A 26,615-nucleotide genomic window follows, 5' to 3' on the forward strand; every position below is an offset into this window, starting at 1 on the left:
TCTCCTTCCATCCAGGACCTCCTACCTGAAGTCACCCTGCCTCCAGGGGAAAGACGGCTTGCGTTCCTATTGCAACTAAAGCACAGTTTTTCCTGTAGCACTGCAGGTGTGGAAGAGGCAAAGGTCCAGAGGCCTAGCTAAGGCTTTCCTTGCTGAGGCCGTTCACTAGATGCAGAACACGCTGCCTCGAGAAGTTGATTCAGGGAAGCAACCAGTGTGTACTCTGTGTCTCATTTGACTTGTTAAAAACCACAGAGATGTATGCTGCTTGTGCTCATGGAAATGGGGGCACGATGACACTAGCCGTGCTTTCCATTTGGAAAGCTCCATTCTTGCTGCCGTGAAGCTCCCTGATATTCTCTGCTGTTGACAGGCCCCTGGCCACTATAGCATTGGTGTGGGAAGAAAATGAGTTTTCTCTGGGTACACACGGAGCTTCATTGGCCGGGGTGGGGTTCACCTTCCCATGCTCTAGAGCTAAAGGGAATCTCAACGTGAGTCCTTGCCTCGAGGTAAGGCCCTGAGTAGCCCTGCAAAAAGGTAGGCATGCAGCTCTTTCCATTAGCTCTAAGTCGCTGTTCTGCTTTACTTTAAAGGAAGTACCCTTTTCAGGACTCCTAGGCCTCTCGGGTGAGCATCATTTTTGTTCCAAGATCCCTGAGTACCTCCCAACCCCTGTAGGCCTGCAGAGCAACAACGAGGCCCATTGGTCCCTCGGAGGTCCTCTGTGTCTGCTGAGTCATGGGCAACACACTGCACTCTTTCTTGTGATATCTTGATTCACATCACTCGCACAGGTTCAAAAGCAACGGTCTAGGAAGTTCCAACATGCCGTGGAAGTCGCACTCATTCCCTAGTCTGAGCTGCACAGAGAAAAACACTACGCTTCTCCTTCCATCCAGGACCTCCTACCTGAAGTCACCCTGCCTCCAGGAGAAAGACGGCTTGCGTTCCTATTGCAACTAAAGCACAGTATTTCCTGTAGCACTGCAGGCTTTTGAAGAGTCACGGGCCCAGAGTCCTAGCTCGGTCATTCCTTGGTGAGGCCGTTCACTAGATGCAGAAAACCCGGCCTCGAGAAGTTGATTCAGGGAAGCAACCAGTGTGTACTCCATGTCTCTTTTGACTTGTTAGAAACCACAGAGATGTATGCTGCCTGTGCCCATGGAAATGGGGGCATGATGGTACTAGACTTGCTTTCCATTTGGAAAGCTCCATTCTTGCTGCCATGAAGCTCCCTGAAATTCTCTACTGTTGACAGGACCCTGGCCACTCTAGCATTGGTGTGGGAAGAAAATGAGTTTTCTCTGGCTACACACGGAGCTTCTTTGGCCGGGGTGGGGCTCACCTTGCCATGCTCTAGAGCTAAATGGAATCTCAACGTGAGTCCTTGCCTCGAGGTAAGGCCCTGAGTAGCCCTGCAGAAAGGGAGGCATGCAGGTCTTTCCATTAGCTCTAAGTCGCTGTTCCACTTTACTTTAAAGGAAGTACCCTTTTCAGGACTCCTAGGCCTCTCGGGTGAGCATCATTTTTGTTCCAAGATCCCTGAGTACCTCCACACCCCTGTAGGACTGCTGAGCAACAACGAGGCCCATTGGTCCCTCGGAGTTCCTCTGTGTCTGCTGAGTCATGGGCAACACACTGCACTCTTTCTTGTGATATCTTGATTGACAGCACTCACACAGGTTCACGGGCACCGTTCTAGCAAGTTCCAACATGCCGTGGAAGTCGCACTCATTCCCTAGTCTGAGCTGCACAGAGAAAAACACTAGGCTTCTCCTTCCATCCAGGACCTCCTACCTGAAGTCACCCTGCCTCCAGGGGAAAGACGGCTTGCGTTCCTATTGCAACTAAAGCACAGTTTTTCCTGTAGCACTGCAGGTGTGGAAGAGGCAAAGGTCCAGAGGCCTAGCTAAGGCTTTCCTTGCTGAGGCCGTTCACTAGATGCAGAACACGCTGCCTCGAGAAGTTGATTCAGGGAAGCAACCAGTGTGTACTCTGTGTCTCATTTGACTTGTTAAAAACCACAGAGATGTATGCTGCTTGTGCTCATGGAAATGGGGGCACGATGGTACTAGCCGTGCTTTCCATTTGGAAAGCTCCATTCTTGCTGCCGTGAAGCTCCCTGATATTCTCTACTGTTGACAGGCCCCTGGCCACTATAGCATTGGTGTGGGAAGAAAATGAGTTTTCTCTGGGTACACACGGAGCTTCATTGGCCGGGGTGGCGTTCACCTTCCCATGCTCTAGAGCTAAAGGGAATCTCAACGTGAGTCCTTGCCTCGAGGTAAGGCCCTGAGTAGCCCTGCAGAAAGGGAAGCATGCAGGTCTTTCCATGAGCTCTAAGTCGCTGTTCTGCTTTACTTTAAAGGAAGTACCCTTTTCAGGACTCCTAGGCCTCTCGGGTGAGCATCATTTTTATTCCAAGATCCCTGAGTACCTCCACACCCCTGTAGGCCTGCAGAGCAACAACGAGGCCCATTGGTCCCTCGGAGGTCCTCTGTGTCTGCTGAGTCATGGGCAACACACTGCACTCTTTCTTGTGATATCTTGATTTGAAGCACTTGCATAGGTTCACGAGCACCGTTCTAGCAGGTTCCAACATGCCGTGGAAGTCGCACTCATTCCATAGCCTGAGCTGCACAGAGAAAAACACTAGGCTTCTCCTTCCATCTAAGACCTCCTACCTGAAGTCACCTTGCCATCAGGAGAAACACTGCTTGCGTTCTTATTGCAACTAAAGCAGAGTTTTTCCTGTAGCACTGCAGGCTTTTGAAGAGGCATGGGCCCAGAGGCCTAGCTAGGGCGTTCCTTGGTGAGGCCATACACTAGATGCAGAAGCCCCTGCCTCAAGAAGTTGATTCAGGGAAGCAACCAGTGTTGACTCTGTGTCTCTTTTCACTTGTTAGAAACCAGAGAGAAGTATGCTGCCTGAGCCAATGGTAATGGGGGCATGATCTTACTAGCCTTGCTTTCCATTTGGAAAGCTCCATTCTTGCTGCCGTGAAGCTCCCTGAAATTCTCTGCTATTGTCAGCCCTCTGGCCACTGTAGGCATGGGTGTGGGAAGAAAATGAGTTTTCTTTGGCTACACACGGAGCTTCATTGACCGGGGTGGGGCTCACCTTGCCATGCTCTAGAACTAAAGGGAATCACAACGTGAGTCCTTGCCTCGAGGTAAGGCCCTGAGTAGCCCTGCAGAAAGGGAGGCATGCAGCTCTTTCCATGAGCTCTTAGTGGAGGTTCCGCTTTATGTTAAAGGAAGTACCCTTTTCAGGACTCCTAGGCCCCTGTGGACCTGCTGAGCAGCATTGATTCCCATACGTCCCTCGGAGGCCCTCTGTGTCTGCCGAGTCTCGGGCAACACACTGTACGTTACTTCAGGAGAGCTATATTTCCAGAGCAGTCGAACAGCATCAGAACCACATTTCTAGGCAGTCCAACATGCCCTGGAAGTTTTCGACATTGCCCTCGTCCGAGCTGCCCTGAGAAAACACTCTTCTTAGAATTTATCGAGGACCTCTTTCCTGAAGTCACTCTATTCAAGGAGAAATACAGCATCCTAACATGCTGTGTCGCTCACAGTGCAAGCAACGTGAGAACTTGCCTCGAGGTAAGGCCCTGAAATGCTATGCAGAAGCGGAGGCGTGTAGCAGTTTCCATGAGGCCGTAGTCGCTGCTCTGCAGCATTTTAACGCCAGTACGCTTTTCAGGACACCTAGGTGCCTCGCCTGGAAACCCTGTTCCCTGCAAGAACACCGAGTACCCTCAGGCTCCCCTGGCCCTTCTAAGCAATATCCAGGCCCGTAGCTTTCCGACTCACAGTGTGTATGCCGAGTGTAGGGCAACACAGTGCACTCTAATTGGGACATCTTGATTTAGCCAGCACCTGCACAGTTTTATGAGCACCGTTCCAGCAAGTTCCAACATGCCGTGGAAGTCGCACTCATTCCGTACACTGAGCTGCACAGAGAAAACACTAGGCTTCTCCTTCCATCCAGGACCTCCTACCTGAAGTCACACTGCCTCAGGAGAAACACGGCTTGCGTTCCTATTGCAACTAAAGCACAGTTTTTCCTGTAGCACTGCAGGTGTGGAAGAGGCAAAGGTCCAGAGGACTAGCTAAGGCTTTCCTTGGTGAGGCCGTTCACTAGATGCAGAACACCCTGCCTCGAGGAGTTGATTCAGGGAAGCAACCAGTGTGTACTCTGTGTCTCTTTTGACTTGTTAGAAACCACAGAGATGTATGCAGCCTGTGCCCATGGAAATGGGGGCATGATGGTACTAGCATTGCTTTCCATTTGGAAAGCTCCATTCTTGCTGAAGTGAAGCTCCCTGAAATTCTCTGCTGTTGACAGCCCTCTGTCCACTGTAGGCATGTGTGTGGGAAGAAAATGAGTTTTCTCTGGCTACACACGGAGCTTAATTGGCCGGGGTTGGGTTCACCTTGCCATGCTCTAGAGCTAAAGGGAATCTCAACGTGAGTCCTTGCCTCGAGGTAAGGCCCTGAGTAGCCCTGCAGAAAGGGAGGCATGCAGGTCTTTCCATGAGCTCTAAGTCGCAGATCTGCTTTACTTTAAAGGAAGTACCCTTTTCAGGACTCCTAGGCCTCTGGGGTGAGCATCATTTTGTTCCAAGATCCCTGAGTACCTCCACACCCCTGTAGGCCTGCTGAGCAACAACGAGGCCATTGGTCCCTCGGAGTTCCTCTGTGTCTGCTGAGTCATGGGCAACACACTGCACTCTTTCTTGTGATATCTTGATTCACAGCACTCACACAGGTTCACGGGCACCGTTCTAGCAAGTTCCAACATGCCGTGGAAGTCGCACTCATTCCCTAGTCTGAGCTGCACAGAGATAAACACTAGGCTTCTCCTTCCATCCAGGACCTCCTACTTGATGTCACCCTGCCTCAGGAGACAGACGGCTTGCGTTCCTATTGCAACTGAAGCACAGTTTTTCCTGTAGCACTGCAGGTTTGGAAGAGGCAAGGGCCCAGACGCCTAGCTAAGGCTTTCCTTGGTGAGGCCGTTCACTAGATGCAGAACACGCTGCCTCGAAAAGTTGATTCAGGGAAGCAACCAGTGTGTACTCTGTGTCTCATTTGACTTGTTAAAAACCACAGAGATGTATGCTGCCTGTGCCCATGGAAATGGGGGCATGATGGTACTAGCTTTGCTTTCCATTTGGAAAGCTCCATTCTTGCTGCCGTGAAGCTCCCTGAAATTCTCTGCTGTTGACAGCCCTCTGGCCACTGTAGGCATGGATGTGGGAAGAAATTGAGTTTTCTCTGGCTACACACGGAGCTTCATTGGCCGGGGTGGGGCTCACCTTGCCATGCTCTAGAGCTAAAGGGAATCTCAACGTGAGTCCTTGCCTCGAGGTAAGGCCCTGAGTAGCCCTGCAGAAAGGGAGGCATGCAGCTCTTTCCATGAGCTCTTAGTGGAGGTTCCGCTTTATGTTAAAGGAAGTACCCTTTTCAGGACTCCTAGGCCCCTGTGGGCCTGCTGAGCAGCATTGATTCCCATACGTCCCTCGGAGGCCCTCTGTGTCTGCCGAGTCTCGGGCAACACACTGTACGTTACTTCAGGAGAGCTATATTTCCAGAGCAGTCGAACAGCATCAGAACCACATTTCTAGGCAGTCCAACATGCCCTGGAAGTTTTCGACATTGCCCTCGTCTGAGCTGCCATGAGAAAACACTCTTCTTAGAATTTATCGAGGACCTCTTTCCTGAAGTCACTCTATTCAAGGAGAAATACAGCATCCTAACATGCTGTGTCGCTCACAGTGCAAGCAACGTGAGAACTTGCCTCGAGGTAAGGCCCTGAAATGCTATGCAGAAGCGGAGGCGTGTAGCACTTTCCATGAGGCCGTAGTCGCTGCTCTGCAGGATTTTAACGCCAGTACGCTTTTCAGGACAGCTAGGTGCCTCGCCTGGAAACCCTGTTCCCTGCAAGAACACCGAGTACCCTCAGGCTCCCGTGGCCCTTCTAAGCAATATCCAGGCCCGTAGCTTTCCGACTCACAGTGTGTATGCCGAGTGTAGGGCAACTCAGTACACTCTAATTGGGACATCTTGATTTAGCCAGCACCTGCACAGTTTTATGAGCACCGTTCTAGCAAGTTCCAACATGCCGTGGAAGTCGCAATCATTCCCTAGTCTGAGCTGCACAGAGAAAAACACTAGGCTTCTCCTTCCATCCAGGACCTCCTACCTGAAGTCACCCTGCCTCCAGGAAAAAGACGGCTTGTGTTCCTTTTGCAACTAAAGCACAGTTTTTCCTGAAGCACTGCAGACTTTTGAAGAGGCACGGGCCCAGAGGCCTAGCTGGGGCTTTCCTTGGTGAGGCCGTTCACTAGATGCAGAACACCCTGCCTCGAGAAGTGGATTAAGGGAAGAAAACAGTGTGTACTCTGTGTCTCATTTGAATTGTTAAAAACCACAGAGATGTATGCTGCCTGTGCCCATGGAAATGGGGACATGATGGTACTAGCCTTGCTTTCCATTTGGAAAGCTCCATTCTTGCTGCCGTGAAGCTCCCTGAAATTCTCTGCTGTTGACAGCCCTCTGGCCACTGTAGGCATGGGTGTGGGAAGAAAATGAGTTTTCTCTGGCTACACACGGAGCTTCTTTGGCCGGGGTGGGGCTCACCTTGCCATGCTCTAGAGCTAAATGGAATCTCAACGTGAGTCCTTGCCTCGAGGTAAGGCCCTGAGTAGCCCTGCAGAAAGGGAGGCATGCAGGTCTTTCCATTAGCTCTAAGTCGCTGTTCCACTTTACTTTAAAGGAAGTACCCTTTTCAGGATTCCTAGGCCTCTCGGGTGAGCATCATTTTTGTTCCAAGATCCCTGAGTACCTCCACACCCCTGTAGGCCTGCAGAGCAACAACGAGGCCCATTGGTCCCTCGGAGTTCCTCTGTGTCTGCTGAGTCATGGGCAACACACTGCACTGTTTCTTGTGATATCTTGATTCACAGCACTCACACAGGTTCACGGGCACCGTTCTAGCAAGTTCCAACATGCCGTGGAAGTCGCACTCATTCCGTAGTCTGAGCTGCACAGAGATAAACACTAGGCTTCCCCTTCCATCCAGGACCTCCTACTTGAAGTCACCCTGCCTCAGGAGACAGACGGCTTGCGTTCCTATTGCAACTGAAGCACAGTTTTTCCTGTAGCACTGCAGGTTTGGAAGAGGCAAGGGTCCAGACGCCTAGCTAAGGCTTTCCTTGGTGAGGCCGTTCACTAGATGCAGAACACGCTGCCTCAAAAAGTTGATTCAGGGAAGCAACCAGTGTGTACTCTGTGTCTCATTTGACTTGTTAAAAACCACAGAGATGTATGCTGCCTGTGCCCATGGAAATGGGGCCATGATGGTACTAGCCTTGCTTTCTATTTGGAAAGCTCCATTCTTGCTGCGGTGAAGCTCCCTGAAATTCTCTGCTGTTGACAGCCCTCTGGCCACTGTAGGCATGGATGTGGGAAGAAAATGAGTTTTCTCTGGCTACACACGGAGCTTCTTTGGCCGGGGTGGGGCTCACCTTGCCATGCTCTAGAGCTAAATGGAATCTCAACGTGAGTCCTTGCCTCGAGGTAAGGCCCTGAGTAGCCCTGCAGAAAGGGAGGCATGCAGCTCTTTCCATGAGCTCTAAGTCGCAGATCTGCTTTACTTTAAAGGAAGTACCCTTTTCAGGACTCCTAGGCCTCTCAGGTGAGCATCATTTTTGTTCCAAGATCCCTGAGTACCTCCACACCCCTGTAGGACTGCTGAGCAACAACGAGGCCCATTGGTCCCTCGGAGGTCCTCTGTGTCTGCTGAGTCATGGGCAACACACTGAACTCTTTCTTGTGATATCTTGATTCACAGCACTCACACAGGTTCACGAGCACCGTTCCAGCAAGTTCCTACATGCCGTGGAAGTCGCACTCATTCCCTAGTCTGAGCTGCACAGAGATAAACACTAGGCTTCTCCTTCCATCCAGGACCTCCTACCTGAAGTCACCCTGCCTCAGGAGATAGACGGCTTGCGTTCCTATTACAACTAATGCACAGTATTCCTGTAGCACTGCAGGCTTTTGAAGAGGCACGGGCCCAGAGGCCTAGCTAGGGCGTTCCTTGGTGAGGCCATACACTAGATGCAGAAGACCCTGCCTCAAGAAGTTGATTCAGGGAAGCAACCAGTGTGGACTCTGTGTCTCTTTTGACTTGTTAAAAACCACAGAGATGTATGCTGCCTGTGCCAACGGTAATGGGGGCATGATGGTACTAGCTTTGCTTTCCATTTGGAAAGCTCCATTCTTGCTGCCGTGAAGCTCCCTGAAATTCTCTGCTGTTGACAGCCCTCTGGCCACTGTAGGCATGGATGTGGGAAGAAATTGAGTTTTCTCTGGCTACACACGGAGCTTCATTGGCCGGGGTGGGGCTCACCTTGCCATGCTCTAGAGCTAAAGGGAATCTCAACGTGAGTCCTTGCCTCGAGGTAAGGCCCTGAGTAGCCCTGCAGAAAGGGAGGCATGCAGCTCTTTCCATGAGCTCTTAGTGGAGGTTCCGCTTTATGTTAAAGGAAGTACCCTTTTCAGGACTCCTAGGCCCCTGTGGGCCTGCTGAGCAGCATTGATTCCCATACGTCCCTCGGAGGCCCTCTGTGTCTGCCGAGTCTCGGGCAACACACTGTACGTTACTTCAGGAGAGCTATATTTCCAGAGCAGTCGAACAGCATCAGAACCACATTTCTAGGCAGTCCAACATGCCCTGGAAGTTTTCGACATTGCCCTCGTCTGAGCTGCCCTGAGAAAACACTCTTCTTAGAATTTATCGAGGACCTCTTTCCTGAAGTCACTCTATTCAAGGAGAAATACAGCATCCTAACATGCTGTGTCGCTCACAGTGCAAGCAACGTGAGAACTTGCCTCGAGGGAAGGCCCTGAAATGCTATGCAGAAGCAGAGGCGTGTAGCAGTTTCCATGAGGCCGTAGTCGCTGCTCTGCAGCATTTTAACGCCAGTACGCTTTTCAGGACACCTAGGTGCCTCGCCTGGAAACCCTGTTCCCTGCAAGAACACCGAGTACCCTCAGGCTCCCGTGGCCCTTCTAAGCAATATCCAGGCCCGTAGCTTTCCGACTCACAGTGTGTATGCCGAGTGTAGGGCAACTCAGTGCACTCTAATTGGGACATCTTGATTTAGCCAGCACCTGCACAGTTTTATGAGCACCGTTCTAGCAAGTTCCAACATGCCGTGGAAGTCGCAATCATTCCCTAGTCTGAGCTGCACAGAGAAAAACACTAGGCTTCTCCTTCCATCCAGGACCTCCTACCTGAAGTCACCCTGCCTCCAGGGGAAAGACGGCTTGCGTTCCTATTGCAACTAAAGCACAGTTTTTCCTGTAGCACTGGAGGTGTGGAAGAGGCAAAGGTCCAGAGGCCTAGCTAAGGCTTTCCTTGCTGAGGCCGTTCACTAGATGCAGAACACGCTGCCTCGAGAAGTTGATTCAGGGAAGCAACCAGTGTGTACTCTGTGTCTCATTTGACTTGTTAAAAACCACAGAGATGTATGCTGCTTGTGCTCATGGAAATGGGGGCACGATGACACTAGCCGTGCTTTCCATTTGGAAAGCTCCATTCTTGCTGCCGTGAAGCTCCCTGATATTCTCTGCTGTTGACAGGCCCCTGGCCACTATAGCATTGGTGTGGGAAGAAAATGAGTTTTCTCTGGGTACACACGGAGCTTCATTGGCCGGGGTGGGGTTCACCTTCCCATGCTCTAGAGCTAAAGGGAATCTCAACGTGAGTCCTTGCCTCGAGGTAAGGCCCTGAGTAGCCATGCAAAAAGGTAGGCATGCAGCTCTTTCCATTAGCTCTAAGTCGCTGTTCTGCTTTACTTTAAAGGAAGTACCCTTTTCAGGACTCCTAGGCCTCTCGGGTGAGCATCATTTTTGTTCCAAGATCCCTGAGTACCTCCCAACCCCTGTAGGCCTGCAGAGCAACAACGAGGCCCATTGGTCCCTCGGAGGTCCTCTGTGTCTGCTGAGTCATGGGCAACACACTGCACTCTTTCTTGTGATATCTTGATTCACATCACTCGCACAGGTTCAAAAGCAACGGTCTAGGAAGTTCCAACATGCCGTGGAAGTCGCACTCATTCCCTAGTCTGAGCTGCACAGAGAAAAACACTACGCTTCTCCTTCCATCCAGGACCTCCTACCTGAAGTCACCCTGCCTCCAGGAGAAAGACGGCTTGCGTTCCTATTGCAACTAAAGCACAGTATTTCCTGTAGCACTGCAGGCTTTTGAAGAGTCACGGGCCCAGAGTCCTAGCTCGGTCATTCCTTGGTGAGGCCGTTCACTAGATGCAGAAAACCCGGCCTCGAGAAGTTGATTCAGGGAAGCAACCAGTGTGTACTCCATGTCTCTTTTGACTTGTTAGAAACCACAGAGATGTATGCTGCCTGTGCCCATGGAAATGGGGGCATGATGGTACTAGACTTGCTTTCCATTTGGAAAGCTCCATTCTTGCTGCCATGAAGCTCCCTGAAATTCTCTACTGTTGACAGGACCCTGGCCACTCTAGCATTGGTGTGGGAAGAAAATGAGTTTTCTCTGGCTACACACGGAGCTTCTTTGGCCGGGGTGGGGCTCACCTTGCCATGCTCTAGAGCTAAATGGAATCTCAACGTGAGTCCTTGCCTCGAGGTAAGGCCCTGAGTAGCCCTGCAGAAAGGGAGGCATGCAGGTCTTTCCATTAGCTCTAAGTCGCTGTTCCACTTTACTTTAAAGGAAGTACCCTTTTCAGGACTCCTAGGCCTCTCGGGTGAGCATCATTTTTGTTCCAAGATCCCTGAGTACCTCCACACCCCTGTAGGACTGCTGAGCAACAACGAGGCCCATTGGTCCCTCGGAGTTCCTCTGTGTCTGCTGAGTCATGGGCAACACACTGCACTCTTTCTTGTGATATCTTGATTGACAGCACTCACACAGGTTCACGGGCACCGTTCTAGCAAGTTCCAACATGCCGTGGAAGTCGCACTCATTCCCTAGTCTGAGCTGCACAGAGAAAAACACTAGGCTTCTCCTTCCATCCAGGACCTCCTACCTGAAGTCACCCTGCCTCCAGGGGAAAGACGGCTTGCGTTCCTATTGCAACTAAAGCACAGTTTTTCCTGTAGCACTGCAGGTGTGGAAGAGGCAAAGGTCCAGAGGCCTAGCTAAGGCTTTCCTTGCTGAGGCCGTTCACTAGATGCAGAACACGCTGCCTCGAGAAGTTGATTCAGGGAAGCAACCAGTGTGTACTCTGTGTCTCATTTGACTTGTTAAAAACCACAGAGATGTATGCTGCTTGTGCTCATGGAAATGGGGGCACGATGGTACTAGCCGTGCTTTCCATTTGGAAAGCTCCATTCTTGCTGCCGTGAAGCTCCCTGATATTCTCTACTGTTGACAGGCCCCTGGCCACTATAGCATTGGTGTGGGAAGAAAATGAGTTTTCTCTGGGTACACACGGAGCTTCATTGGCCGGGGTGGCGTTCACCTTCCCATGCTCTAGAGCTAAAGGGAATCTCAACGTGAGTCCTTGCCTCGAGGTAAGGCCCTGAGTAGCCCTGCAGAAAGGGAAGCATGCAGGTCTTTCCATGAGCTCTAAGTCGCTGTTCTGCTTTACTTTAAAGGAAGTACCCTTTTCAGGACTCCTAGGCCTCTCGGGTGAGCATCATTTTTATTCCAAGATCCCTGAGTACCTCCACACCCCTGTAGGCCTGCAGAGCAACAACGAGGCCCATTGGTCCCTCGGAGGTCCTCTGTGTCTGCTGAGTCATGGGCAACACACTGCACTCTTTCTTGTGATATCTTGATTTGAAGCACTTGCATAGGTTCACGAGCACCGTTCTAGCAAGTTCCAACATGCCGTGGAAGTCGCACTCATTCCATAGCCTGAGCTGCACAGAGAAAAACACTAGGCTTCTCCTTCCATCTAAGACCTCCTACCTGAAGTCACCTTGCCATCAGGAGAAACACTGCTTGCGTTCTTATTGCAACTAAAGCAGAGTTTTTCCTGTAGCACTGCAGGCTTTTGAAGAGGCACGGGCCCAGAGGCCTAGCTAGGGCGTTCCTTGGTGAGGCCATACACTAGATGCAGAAGCCCCTGCCTCAAGAAGTTGATTCAGGGAAGCAACCAGTGTTGACTCTGTGTCTCTTTTCACTTGTTAGAAACCAGAGAGAAGTATGCTGCCTGAGCCAATGGTAATGGGGGCATGATCTTACTAGCCTTGCTTTCCATTTGGAAAGCTCCATTCTTGCTGCCGTGAAGCTCCCTGAAATTCTCTGCTATTGTCAGCCCTCTGGCCACTGTAGGCATGGGTGTGGGAAGAAAATGAGTTTTCTTTGGCTACACACGGAGCTTCATTGACCGGGGTGGGGCTCACCTTGCCATGCTCTAGAACTAAAGGGAATCACAACGTGAGTCCTTGCCTCGAGGTAAGGCCCTGAGTAGCCCTGCAGAAAGGGAGGCATGCAGCTCTTTCCATGAGCTCTTAGTGGAGGTTCCGCTTTATGTTAAAGGAAGTACCCTTTTCAGGACTCCTAGGCCCCTGTGGACCTGCTGAGCAGCATTGATTCCCATACGTCCCTCGGAGGCCCTCTGTGTCTGCCGAGTCTCGGGCAACACACTGTACGTTACTTCAGGAGAGCTATATTTCCAGAGCAGTCGAACAGCATCAGAACCACATTTCTAGGCAGTCCAACATGCCCTGGAAGTTTTCGACATTGCCCTCGTCCGAGCTGCCCTGAGAAAACACTCTTCTTAGAATTTATCGAGGACCTCTTTCCTGAAGTCACTCTATTCAAGGAGAAATACAGCATCCTAACATGCTGTGTCGCTCACAGTGCAAGCAACGTGAGAAGTTGCCTCGAGGTAAGGCCCTGAAATGCTATGCAGAAGCGGAGGCGTGTAGCAGTTTCCATGAGGCCGTAGTCGCTGCTCTGCAGCATTTTAACGCCAGTACGCTTTTCAGGACACCTAGGTGCCTCGCCTGGAAACCCTGTTCCCTGCAAGAACACCGAGTACCCTCAGGCTCCCCTGGCCCTTCTAAGCAATATCCAGGCCCGTAGCTTTCCGACTCACAGTGTGTATGCCGAGTGTAGGGCAACACAGTGCACTCTAATTGGGACATCTTGATTTAGCCAGCACCTGCACAGTTTTATGAGCACCGTTCCAGCAAGTTCCAACATGCCGTGGAAGTCGCACTCATTCCGTACACTGAGCTGCACAGAGAAAACACTAGGCTTCTCCTTCCATCCAGGACCTCCTACCTGAAGTCACACTGCCTCAGGAGAAACACGGCTTGCGTTCCTATTGCAACTAAAGCACAGTTTTTCCTGTAGCACTGCAGGTGTGGAAGAGGCAAAGGTCCAGAGGACTAGCTAAGGCTTTCCTTGGTGAGGCCGTTCACTAGATGCAGAACACCCTGCCTCGAGGAGTTGATTCAGGGAAGCAACCAGTGTGTACTCTGTGTCTCTTTTGACTTGTTAGAAACCACAGAGATGTATGCAGCCTGTGCCCATGGAAATGGGGGCATGATGGTACTAGCATTGCTTTCCATTTGGAAAGCTCCATTCTTGCTGAAGTGAAGCTCCCTGAAATTCTCTGCTGTTGACAGCCCTCTGTCCACTGTAGGCATGTGTGTGGGAAGAAAATGAGTTTTCTCTGGCTACACACGGAGCTTAATTGGCCGGGGTTGGGTTCACCTTGCCATGCTCTAGAGCTAAAGGGAATCTCAACGTGAGTCCTTGCCTCGAGGTAAGGCCCTGAGTAGCCCTGCAGAAAGGGAGGCATGCAGGTCTTTCCATGAGCTCTAAGTCGCAGATCTGCTTTACTTTAAAGGAAGTACCCTTTTCAGGACTCCTAGGCCTCTGGGGTGAGCATCATTTTGTTCCAAGATCCCTGAGTACCTCCACACCCCTGTAGGCCTGCTGAGCAACAACGAGGCCATTGGTCCCTCGGAGTTCCTCTGTGTCTGCTGAGTCATGGGCAACACACTGCACTCTTTCTTGTGATATCTTGATTCACAGCACTCACACAGGTTCACGGGCACCGTTCTAGCAAGTTCCAACATGCCGTGGAAGTCGCACTCATTCCCTAGTCTGAGCTGCACAGAGATAAACACTAGGCTTCTCCTTCCATCCAGGACCTCCTACTTGATGTCACCCTGCCTCAGGAGACAGACGGCTTGCGTTCCTATTGCAACTGAAGCACAGTTTTTCCTGTAGCACTGCAGGTTTGGAAGAGGCAAGGGCCCAGACGCCTAGCTAAGGCTTTCCTTGGTGAGGCCGTTCACTAGATGCAGAACACGCTGCCTCGAAAAGTTGATTCAGGGAAGCAACCAGTGTGTACTCTGTGTCTCATTTGACTTGTTAAAAACCACAGAGATGTATGCTGCCTGTGCCCATGGAAATGGGGGCATGATGGTACTAGCTTTGCTTTCCATTTGGAAAGCTCCATTCTTGCTGCCGTGAAGCTCCCTGAAATTCTCTGCTGTTGACAGCCCTCTGGCCACTGTAGGCATGGATGTGGGAAGAAATTGAGTTTTCTCTGGCTACACACGGAGCTTCATTGGCCGGGGTGGGGCTCACCTTGCCATGCTCTAGAGCTAAAGGGAATCTCAACGTGAGTCCTTGCCTCGAGGTAAGGCCCTGAGTAGCCCTGCAGAAAGGGAGGCATGCAGCTCTTTCCATGAGCTCTTAGTGGAGGTTCCGCTTTATGTTAAAGGAAGTACCCTTTTCAGGACTCCTAGGCCCCTGTGGGCCTGCTGAGCAGCATTGATTCCCATACGTCCCTCGGAGGCCCTCTGTGTCTGCCGAGTCTCGGGCAACACACTGTACGTTACTTCAGGAGAGCTATATTTCCAGAGCAGTCGAACAGCATCAGAACCACATTTCTAGGCAGTCCAACATGCCCTGGAAGTTTTCGACATTGCCCTCGTCTGAGCTGCCCTGAGAAAACACTCTTCTTAGAATTTATCGAGGACCTCTTTCCTGAAGTCACTCTATTCAAGGAGAAATACAGCATCCTAACATGCTGTGTCGCTCACAGTGCAAGCAACGTGAGAACTTGCCTCGAGGTAAGGCCCTGAAATGCTATGCAGAAGCGGAGGCGTGTAGCAGTTTCCATGAGGCCGTAGTCGCTGCTCTGCAGCATTTTAACGCCAGTACGCTTTTCAGGACAGCTAGGTGCCTCGCCTGGAAACCCTGTTCCCTGCAAGAACACCGAGTACCCTCAGGCTCCCGTGGCCCTTCTAAGCAATATCCAGGCCCGTAGCTTTCCGACTCACAGTGTGTATGCCGAGTGTAGGGCAACTCAGTACACTCTAATTGGGACATCTTGATTTAGCCAGCACCTGCACAGTTTTATGAGCACCGTTCTAGCAAGTTCCAACATGCCGTGGAAGTCGCAATCATTCCCTAGTCTGAGCTGCACAGAGAAAAACACTAGGCTTCTCCTTCCATCCAGGACCTCCTACCTGAAGTCACCCTGCCTCCAGGAAAAAGACGGCTTGTGTTCCTTTTGCAACTAAAGCACAGTTTTTCCTGAAGCACTGCAGACTTTTGAAGAGGCACGGGCCCAGAGGCCTAGCTGGGGCTTTCCTTGGTGAGGCCGTTCACTAGATGCAGAACACCCTGCCTCGAGAAGTGGATTAAGGGAAGAAAACAGTGTGTACTCTGTGTCTCATTTGAATTGTTAAAAACCACAGAGATGTATGCTGCCTGTGCCCATGGAAATGGGGACATGATGGTACTAGCCTTGCTTTCCATTTGGAAAGCTCCATTCTTGCTGCCGTGAAGCTCCCTGAAATTCTCTGCTGTTGACAGCCCTCTGGCCACTGTAGGCATGGGTGTGGGAAGAAAATGAGTTTTCTCTGGCTACACACGGAGCTTCTTTGGCCGGGGTGGGGCTCACCTTGCCATGCTCTAGAGCTAAATGGAATCTCAACGTGAGTCCTTGCCTCGAGGTAAGGCCCTGAGTAGCCCTGCAGAAAGGGAGGCATGCAGGTCTTTCCATTAGCTCTAAGTCGCTGTTCCACTTTACTTTAAAGGAAGTACCCTTTTCAGGATTCCTAGGCCTCTCGGGTGAGCATCATTTTTGTTCCAAGATCCCTGAGTACCTCCACACCCCTGTAGGCCTGCAGAGCAACAACGAGGCCCATTGGTCCCTCGGAGTTCCTCTGTGTCTGCTGAGTCATGGGCAACACACTGCACTGTTTCTTGTGATATCTTGATTCACAGCACTCACACAGGTTCACGGGCACCGTTCTAGCAAGTTCCAACATGCCGTGGAAGTCGCACTCATTCCGTAGTCTGAGCTGCACAGAGATAAACACTAGGCTTCCCCTTCCATCCAGGACCTCCTACTTGAAGTCACCCTGCCTCAGGAGACAGACGGCTTGCGTTCCTATTGCAACTGAAGCACAGTTTTTCCTGTAGCACTGCAGGTTTGGAAGAGGCAAGGGTCCAGACGCCTAGCTAAGGCTTTCCTTGGTGAGGCCGTTCACTAGATGCAGAACACGCTGCCTCAAAAAGTTGATTCAGGGAAGCAACCAGTGTGTACTCTGTGTCTCATTTGACATGTTAAAAACCACAGAGATGTATGCTGCCTGTGCCCATGGAAATGGGGCCATGATGGTACTAGCCTTGCTTTCTATTTGGAAAGCTCCATTCTTGCTGCGGTGAAGCTCCCTGAAATTCTCTGCTGTTGACAGCCCTCTGGCCACTGTAGGCATGGATGTGGGAAGAAAATGAGTTTTCTCTGGCTACACACGGAGCTTCTTTGGCCGGGGTGGGGCTCACCTTGCCATGCTCTAGAGCTAAATGGAATCTCAACGTGAGTCCTTGCCTCGAGGTAAGGCCCTGAGTAGCCCTGCAGAAACGGAGGCATGCAGCTCTTTCCATGAGCTCTAAGTCGCAGATCTGCTTTACTTTAAAGGAAGTACCCTTTTCAGGACTCCTAGGCCTCTCAGGTGAGCATCATTTTTGTTCCAAGATCCCTGAGTACCTCCACACCCCTGTAGGACTGCTGAGCAACAACGAGGCCCATTGGTCCCTCGGAGGTCCTCTGTGTCTGCTGAGTCATGGGCAACAAACTGAACTCTTTCTTGTGATATCTTGATTCACAGCACTCACACAGGTTCACGAGCACCGTTCCAGCAAGTTCCTACATGCCGTGGAAGTCGCACTCATTCCCTAGTCTGAGCTGCACAGAGATAAACACTAGGCTTCTCCTTCCATCCAGGACCTCCTACCTGAAGTCACCCTGCCTCAGGAGATAGACGGCTTGCGTTCCTATTACAACTAATGCACAGTATTCCTGTAGCACTGCAGGCTTTTGAAGAGGCACGGGCCCAGAGGCCTAGCTAGGGCGTTCCTTGGTGAGGCCATACACTAGATGCAGAAGGCCCTGCCTCAAGAAGTTGATTCAGGGAAGCAACCAGTGTGGACTCTCTGTCTCTTTTGGCTTGTTAAAAACCACAGAGATGTATGCTGCCTGTGCCAACGGTAATGGGGGCATGATGGTACTAGCTTTGCTTTCCATTTGGAAAGCTCCATTCTTGCTGCCGTGAAGCTCCCTGAAATTCTCTGCTGTTGACAGCCCTCTGGCCACTGTAGGCATGGATGTGGGAAGAAATTGAGTTTTCTCTGGCTACACACGGAGCTTCATTGGCCGGGGTGGGGCTCACCTTGCCATGCTCTAGAGCTAAAGGGAATCTCAACGTGAGTCCTTGCCTCGAGGTAAGGCCCTGAGTAGCCCTGCAGAAAGGGAGGCATGCAGCTCTTTCCATGAGCTCTTAGTGGAGGTTCCGCTTTATGTTAAAGGAAGTACCCTTTTCAGGACTCCTAGGCCCCTGTGGGCCTGCTGAGCAGCATTGATTCCCATACGTCCCTCGGAGGCCCTCTGTGTCTGCCGAGTCTCGGGCAACACACTGTACGTTACTTCAGGAGAGCTATATTTCCAGAGCAGTCGAACAGCATCAGAACCACATTTCTAGGCAGTCCAACATGCCCTGGAAGTTTTCGACATTGCCCTCGTCTGAGCTGCCCTGAGAAAACACTCTTCTTAGAATTTATCGAGGACCTCTTTCCTGAAGTCACTCTATTCAAGGAGAAATACAGCATCCTAACATGCTGTGTCGCTCACAGTGCAAGCAACGTGAGAACTTGCCTCGAGGGAAGGCCCTGAAATGCTATGCAGAAGCAGAGGCGTGTAGCAGTTTCCATGAGGCCGTAGTCGCTGCTCTGCAGCATTTTAACGCCAGTACGCTTTTCAGGACACCTAGGTGCCTCGCCTGGAAACCCTGTTCCCTGCAAGAACACCGAGTACCCTCAGGCTCCCGTGGCCCTTCTAAGCAATATCCAGGCCCGTAGCTTTCCGACTCACAGTGTGTATGCCGAGTGTAGGGCAACTCAGTGCACTCTAATTGGGACATCTTGATTTAGCCAGCACCTGCACAGTTTTATGAGCACCGTTCTAGCAAGTTCCAACATGCCGTGGAAGTCGCAATCATTCCCTAGTCTGAGCTGCACAGAGAAAAACACTAGGCTTCTCCTTCCATCCAGGACCTCCTACCTGAAGTCACCCTGCCTCCAGGGGAAAGACGGCTTGCGTTCCTATTGCAACTAAAGCACAGTTTTTCCTGTAGCACTGCAGGTGTGGAAGAGGCAAAGGTCCAGAGGCCTAGCTAAGGCTTTCCTTGCTGAGGCCGTTCACTAGATGCAGAACACGCTGCCTCGAGAAGTTGATTCAGGGAAGCAACCAGTGTGTACTCTGTGTCTCATTTGACTTGTTAAAAACCACAGAGATGTATGCTGCTTGTGCTCATGGAAATGGGGGCACGATGACACTAGCCGTGCTTTCCATTTGGAAAGCTCCATTCTTGCTGCCGTGAAGCTCCCTGATATTCTCTGCTGTTGACAGGCCCCTGGCCACTATAGCATTGGTGTGGGAAGAAAATGAGTTTTCTCTGGGTACACACGGAGCTTCATTGGCCGGGGTGGGGTTCACCTTCCCATGCTCTAGAGCTAAAGGGAATCTCAACGTGAGTCCTTGCCTCGAGGTAAGGCCCTGAGTAGCCCTGCAAAAAGGTAGGCATGCAGCTCTTTCCATTAGCTCTAAGTCGCTGTTCTGCTTTACTTTAAAGGAAGTACCCTTTTCAGGACTCCTAGGCCTCTCGGGTGAGCATCATTTTTGTTCCAAGATCCCTGAGTACCTCCCAACCCCTGTAGGCCTGCAGAGCAACAACGAGGCCCATTGGTCCCTCGGAGGTCCTCTGTGTCTGCTGAGTCATGGGCAACACACTGCACTCTTTCTTGTGATATCTTGATTCACATCACTCGCACAGGTTCAAAAGCAACGGTCTAGGAAGTTCCAACATGCCGTGGAAGTCGCACTCATTCCCTAGTCTGAGCTGCACAGAGAAAAACACTACGCTTCTCCTTCCATCCAGGACCTCCTACCTGAAGTCACCCTGCCTCCAGGAGAAAGACGGCTTGCGTTCCTATTGCAACTAAAGCACAGTATTTCCTGTAGCACTGCAGGCTTTTGAAGAGTCACGGGCCCAGAGTCCTAGCTCGGTCATCCCTTGGTGAGGCCGTTCACTAGATGCAGAACACCCTCCTCGAGAAGTTGATTCAGGGAAGCAACCAGTGTGGACTGTGTGTCTCTTTTGACTTGTTAGAAACCACAGAGATGTATGCTGCCTGTGCCAATGGTATTGGGGGCATGATGGTACTAGACTTGCTTTCCATTTGGAAAGCTCCATTCTTGCTGCCGTGAAGCTCCCTGAAATTCTCTACTGTTGACAGGCCCCTGGCCACTCTAGCATTGGTGTGGGAAGAAAATGAGTTTTCTCTGGCTACACACGGAGCTTCTTTGGCCGGGGTGGGGCTCACCTTGCCATGCTCTAGAGCTAAATGGACTCTCAACGTGAGTCCTTGCCTCGAGGTAAGGCCCTGAGTAGCCCTGCAGAAAGGGAGGCATGCAGGTCTTTCCATTAGCTCTAAGTCGCTGTTCCACTTTACTTTAAAGGAAGTACCCTTTTCAGGACTCCTAGGCCTCTCGGGTGAGCATCATTTTTGTTCCAAGATCCCTGAGTACCTCCACACCCCTGTAGGACTGCTGAGCAACAACGAGGCCCATTGGTCCCTCGGAGTTCCTCTGTGTCTGCTGAGTCATGGGCAACACACTGCACTCTTTCTTGTGATATCTTGATTGACAGCACTCACACAGGTTCACGGGCACCGTTCTAGCAAGTTCCAACATGCCGTGGAAGTCGCACTCATTCCCTAGTCTGAGCTGCACAGAGAAAAACACTAGGCTTCTCCTTCCATCCAGGACCTCCTACCTGAAGTCACCCTGCCTCCAGGAGAAAGACGGCTTGCGTTCCTATTGCAACTAAAGCACAGTATTTCCTGTAGCACTGCAGGCTTTTGGAGAGTCACGGGCCCAGAGTCCTAGCTCGGTCATTCCTTGGTGAGGCCGTTCACTAGATGCAGAAAACCCGGCCTCGAGAAGTTGATTCAGGGAAGCAACCAGTGTGTACTCCATGTCTCTTTTGACTTGTTAGAAACCACAGAGATGTATGCTGCCTGTGCCCATGGAAATGGGGGCATGATGGTACTAGACTTGCTTTCCATTTGGAAAGCTCCATTCTTGCTGCCATGAAGCTCCCTGAAATTCTCTACTGTTGACAGGACCCTGGCCACTCTAGCATTGGTGTGGGAAGAAAATGAGTTTTCTCTGGCTACACACGGAGCTTCTTTGGCCGGGGTGGGGCTCACCTTGCCATGCTCTAGAGCTAAATGGAATCTCAACGTGAGTCCTTGCCTCGAGGTAAGGCCCTGAGTAGCCCTGCAGAAAGGGAGGCATGCAGGTCTTTCCATTAGCTCTAAGTCGCTGTTCCACTTTACTTTAAAGGAAGTACCCTTTTCAGGACTCCTAGGCCTCTCGGGTGAGCATCATTTTTGTTCCAAGATCCCTGAGTACCTCCCAACCCCTGTAGGCCTGCAGAGCAACAACGAGGCCCATTGGTCCCTCGGAGGTCCTCTGTGTCTGCTGAGTCATGGGCAACACACTGCACTCTTTCTTGTGATATCTTGATTCACAGCACTCACACAGGTTCACGGACACCGTTCTAGCAAGTTCCAACATGCCGTGGAAGTCGCACTCCTTCCCTAGTCTGAGCTGCACAGAGAAAAACACTAGGCTTCTCCTTCCATCCAGGACCTCCTACCTGAAGTCACCCTGCCTCCAGGAAAAAGACGGCTTGTGTTCCTTTTGCAACTAAAGCACAGTTTTTCCTGAAGCACTGCAGACTTTTGAAGAGGCACGGGCCCAGAGGCCTAGCTGGGGCTTTCCTTGGTGAGGCCGTTCACTAGATGCAGAACACCCTGCCTCGAGAAGTGGATTAAGGGAAGAAAACAGTGTGTACTCTGTGTCTCATTTGAATTGTTAAAAACCACAGAGATGTATGCTGCCTGTGCCCATGGAAATGGGGACATGATGGTACTAGCCTTGCTTTCCATTTGGAAAGCTCCATTCTTGCTGCCGTGAAGCTCCCTGAAATTCTCTGCTGTTGACAGCCCTCTGGAAACTGTAGGCATGGGTGTGGGAAGAAAATGAGTTTTCTCTGGCTACACACGGAGCTTCTTTGGCCGGGCTGGGGCTCACCTTGCCATGCTCTAGAGCTAAATGGAATCTCAACGTGAGTCCTTGCCTCGAGGTAAGGCCCTGAGTAGCCCTGCAGAAAGGGAGGCATGCAGGTCTTTCCATTAGCTCTAAGTCGCTGTTCCACTTTACTTTAAAGGAAGTACCCTTTTCAGGATTCCTAGGCCTCTCGGGTGAGCATCATTTTTGTTCCAAGATCCCTGAGTACCTCCACACCCCTGTAGGCCTGCAGAGCAACAACGAGGCCCATTGGTCCCTCGGAGTTCCTCTGTGTCTGCTGAGTCATGGGCAACACACTGCACTGTTTCTTGTGATATCTTGATTCACAGCACTCACACAGGTTCACGGGCACCGTTCTAGCAAGTTCCAACATGCCGTGGAAGTCGCACTCATTCCGTAGTCTGAGCTGCACAGAGAAAAACACTAGGCTTCTCCTTCCATCCAGGACCTCCTACCTGAAGTCACCCTGCCTCCAGGGGAAAGACGGCTTGCGTTCCTATTGCAACTAAAGCACAGTTTTTCCTGTAGCACTGCAGGTGTGGAAGAGGCAAAGGTCCAGAGGCCTAGCTAAGGCTTTCCTTGCTGAGGCCGTTCACTAGATGCAGAACACGCTGCCTCGAGAAGTTGATTCAGGGAAGCAACCAGTGTGTACTCTGTGTCTCATTTGACTTGTTAAAAACCACAGAGATGTATGCTGCTTGTGCTCATGGTAATGGGGGCACGATGGTACTAGCCGTGCTTTCCATTTGGAAAGCTCCATTCTTGCTGCCGTGAAGCTCCCTGATATTCTCTACTGTTGACAGGCCCCTGGCCACTATAGCATTGGTGTGGGAAGAAAATGAGTTTTCTCTGGGTACACACGGAGCTTCATTGGCCGGGGTGGCGTTCACCTTCCCATGCTCTAGAGCTAAAGGGAATCTCAACGTGAGTCCTTGCCTCGAGGTAAGGCCCTGAGTAGCCCTGCAGAAAGGGAAGCATGCAGGTCTTTCCATGAGCTCTAAGTCGCTGTTCTGCTTTACTTTAAAGGAAGTACCCTTTTCAGGACTCCTAGGCCTCTCGGGTGAGCATCATTTTTATTCCAAGATCCCTGAGTACCTCCACACCCCTGTAGGCCTGCAGAGCAACAACGAGGCCCATTGGTCCCTCGGAGGTCCTCTGTGTCTGCTGAGTCATGGGCAACACACTGCACTCTTTCTTGTGATATCTTGATTTGAAGCACTTGCATAGGTTCACGAGCACCGTTCTAGCAGGTTCCAACATGCCGTGGAAGTCGCACTCATTCCATAGCCTGAGCTGCACAGAGAAAAACACTAGGCTTCTCCTTCCATCTAAGACCTCCTACCTGAAGTCACCTTGCCATCAGGAGAAACACTGCTTGCGTTCTTATTGCAACTAAAGCAGAGTTTTTCCTGTAGCACTGCAGGCTTTTGAAGAGGCACGGGCCCAGAGGCCTAGCTAGGGCGTTCCTTGGTGAGGCCATACACTAGATGCAGAAGCCCCTGCCTCAAGAAGTTGATTCAGGGAAGCAACCAGTGTTGACTCTGTGTCTCTTTTCACTTGTTAGAAACCAGAGAGAAGTATGCTGCCTGAGCCAATGGTAATGGGGGCATGATCTTACTAGCCTTGCTTTCCATTTGGAAAGCTCCATTCTTGCTGCCGTGAAGCTCCCTGAAATTCTCTGCTATTGTCAGCCCTCTGGCCACTGTAGGCATGGGTGTGGGAAGAAAATGAGTTTTCTTTGGCTACACACGGAGCTTCATTGACCGGGGTGGGGCTCACCTTGCCATGCTCTAGAACTAAAGGGAATCTCAACGTGAGTCCTTGCCTCGAGGTAAGGCCCTGAGTAGCCCTGCAGAAAGGGAGGCATGCAGCTCTTTCCATGAGCTCTTAGTGGAGGTTCCGCTTTATGTTAAAGGAAGTACCCTTTTCAGGACTCCTAGGCCCCTGTGGACCTGCTGAGCAGCATTGATTCCCATACGTCCCTCGGAGGCCCTCTGTGTCTGCCGAGTCTCGGGCAACACACTGTACGTTACTTCAGGAGAGCTATATTTCCAGAGCAGTCGAACAGCATCAGAACCACATTTCTAGGCAGTCCAACATGCCCTGGAAGTTTTCGACATTGCCCTCGTCCGAGCTGCCCTGAGAAAACACTCTTCTTAGAATTTATCGAGGACCTCTTTCCTGAAGTCACTCTATTCAAGGAGAAATACAGCATCCTAACATGCTGTGTCGCTCACAGTGCAAGCAACGTGAGAACTTGCCTCGAGGTAAGGCCCTGAAATGCTATGCAGAAGCGGAGGCGTGTAGCAGTTTCCATGAGGCCGTACTCGTTGCTCTGCAGCATTTTAACGCCAGTACGCTTTTCAGGACACCTAGGTTCCTCGCCTGGAAACCCTGTTCCCTGCAAGAACACCGAGTACCCTCAGGCTCCCCTGGCCCTTCTAAGCAATATCCAGGCCCGTAGCTTTCCGACTCACAGTGTGTATGCCGAGTGTAGGGCAACACAGTGCACTCTAATTGGGACATCTTGATTTAGCCAGCACCTGCACAGTTTTATGAGCACCGTTCCAGCAAGTTCCAACATGCCGTGGAAGTCGCACTCATTCCGTACACTGAGCTGCACAGAGAAAACACTAGGCTTCTCCTTCCATCCAGGACTTCCTACCTGAAGTCACACTGCCTCAGGAGAAACACGGCTTGCGTTCCTATTGCAACTAAAGCACAGTTTTTCCTGTAGCACTGCAGGTGTGGAAGAGGCAAAGGTCCAGAGGACTAGCTAAGGCTTTCCTTGGTGAGGCCGTTCACTAGATGCAGAACACCCTGCCTCGAGGAGTTGATTCAGGGAAGCAACCAGTGTGTACTCTGTGTCTCTTTTGACTTGTTAGAAACCACAGAGATGTATGCAGCCTGTGCCCATGGAAATGGGGGCATGATGGTACTAGCATTGCTTTCCATTTGGAAAGCTCCATTCTTGCTGAAGTGAAGCTCCCTGAAATTCTCTGCTGTTGACAGCCCTCTGTCCACTGTAGGCATGTGTGTGGGAAGAAAATGAGTTTTCTCTGGCTACACACGGAGCTTAATTGGCCGGGGTTGGGTTCACCTTGCCATGCTCTAGAGCTAAAGGGAATCTCAACGTGAGTCCTTGCCTCGAGGTAAGGCCCTGAGTAGCCCTGCAGAAAGGGAGGCATGCAGGTCTTTCCATGAGCTCTAAGTCGCAGATCTGCTTTACTTTAAAGGAAGTACCCTTTTCAGGACTCCTAGGCCTCTGGGGTGAGCATCATTTTGTTCCAAGATCCCTGAGTACCTCCACACCCCTGTAGGCCTGCTGAGCAACAACGAGGCCATTGGTCCCTCGGAGTTCCTCTGTGTCTGCTGAGTCATGGGCAACACACTGCACTCTTTCTTGTGATATCTTGATTCACAGCACTCACACAGGTTCACGGGCACCGTTCTAGCAAGTTCCAACATGCCGTGGAAGTCGCACTCATTCCCTAGTCTGAGCTGCACAGAGATAAACACTAGGCTTCTCCTTCCATCCAGGACCTCCTACTTGATGTCACCCTGCCTCAGGAGACAGACGGCTTGCGTTCCTATTGCAACTAAAGCACAGTTTTTCCTGTAGCACTGCAGGTGTGGAAGAGGCAAAGGTCCAGAGGCCTAGCTAAGGCTTTCCTTGCTGAGGCCGTTCACTAGATGCAGAACACGCTGCCTCGAGAAGTTGATTCAGGGAAGCAACCAGTGTGTACTCTGTGTCTCATTTGACTTGTTAAAAACCACAGAGATGTATGCTGCTTGTGCTCATGGAAATGGGGGCACGATGGTACTAGCCGTGCTTTCCATTTGGAAAGCTCCATTCTTGCTGCCGTGAAGCTCCCTGATATTCTCTACTGTTGACAGGCCCCTGGCCACTATAGCATTGGTGTGGGAAGAAAATGAGTTTTCTCTGGGTACACACGGAGCTTCATTGGCCGGGGTGGCGTTCACCTTCCCATGCTCTAGAGCTAAAGGGAATCTCAACGTGAGTCCTTGCCTCGAGGTAAGGCCCTGAGTAGCCCTGCAGAAAGGGAAGCATGCAGGTCTTTCCATGAGCTCTAAGTCGCTGTTCTGCTTTACTTTAAAGGAAGTACCCTTTTCAGGACTCCTAGGCCTCTCGGGTGAGCATCATTTTTATTCCAAGATCCCTGAGTACCTCCACACCCCTGTAGGCCTGCAGAGCAACAACGAGGCCCATTGGTCCCTCGGAGGTCCTCTGTGTCTGCTGAGTCATGGGCAACACACTGCACTCTTTCTTGTGATATCTTGATTTGAAGCACTTGCATAGGTTCACGAGCACCGTTCTAGCAGGTTCCAACATGCCGTGGAAGTCGCACTCATTCCATAGCCTGAGCTGCACAGAGAAAAACACTAGGCTTCTCCTTCCATCTAAGACCTCCTACCTGAAGTCACCTTGCCATCAGGAGAAACACTGCTTGCGTTCTTATTGCAACTAAAGCAGAGTTTTTCCTGTAGCACTGCAGGCTTTTGAAGAGGCACGGGCCCAGAGGCCTAGCTAGGGCATTCCTTGGTGAGGCCATACACTAGATGCAGAAGCCCCTGCCTCAAGAAGTTGATTCAGGGAAGCAACCAGTGTTGACTCTGTGTCTCTTTTCACTTGTTAGAAACCAGAGAGAAGTATGCTGCCTGAGCCAATGGTAATGGGGGCATGATCTTACTAGCCTTGCTTTCCATTTGGAAAGCTCCATTCTTGCTGCCGTGAAGCTCCCTGAAATTCTCTGCTATTGTCAGCCCTCTGGCCACTGTAGGCATGGGTGTGGGAAGAAAATGAGTTTTCTTTGGCTACACACGGAGCTTCATTGACCGGGGTGGGGCTCACCTTGCCATGCTCTAGAACTAAAGGGAATCTCAACGTGAGTC

The sequence above is a fragment of the Balaenoptera ricei genome, chromosome 16 (genome assembly GCF_028023285.1).
Source record: "Balaenoptera ricei isolate mBalRic1 chromosome 16, mBalRic1.hap2, whole genome shotgun sequence".
In the NCBI taxonomy this organism is placed as follows: Eukaryota; Metazoa; Chordata; class Mammalia; order Artiodactyla; family Balaenopteridae; genus Balaenoptera; species Balaenoptera ricei.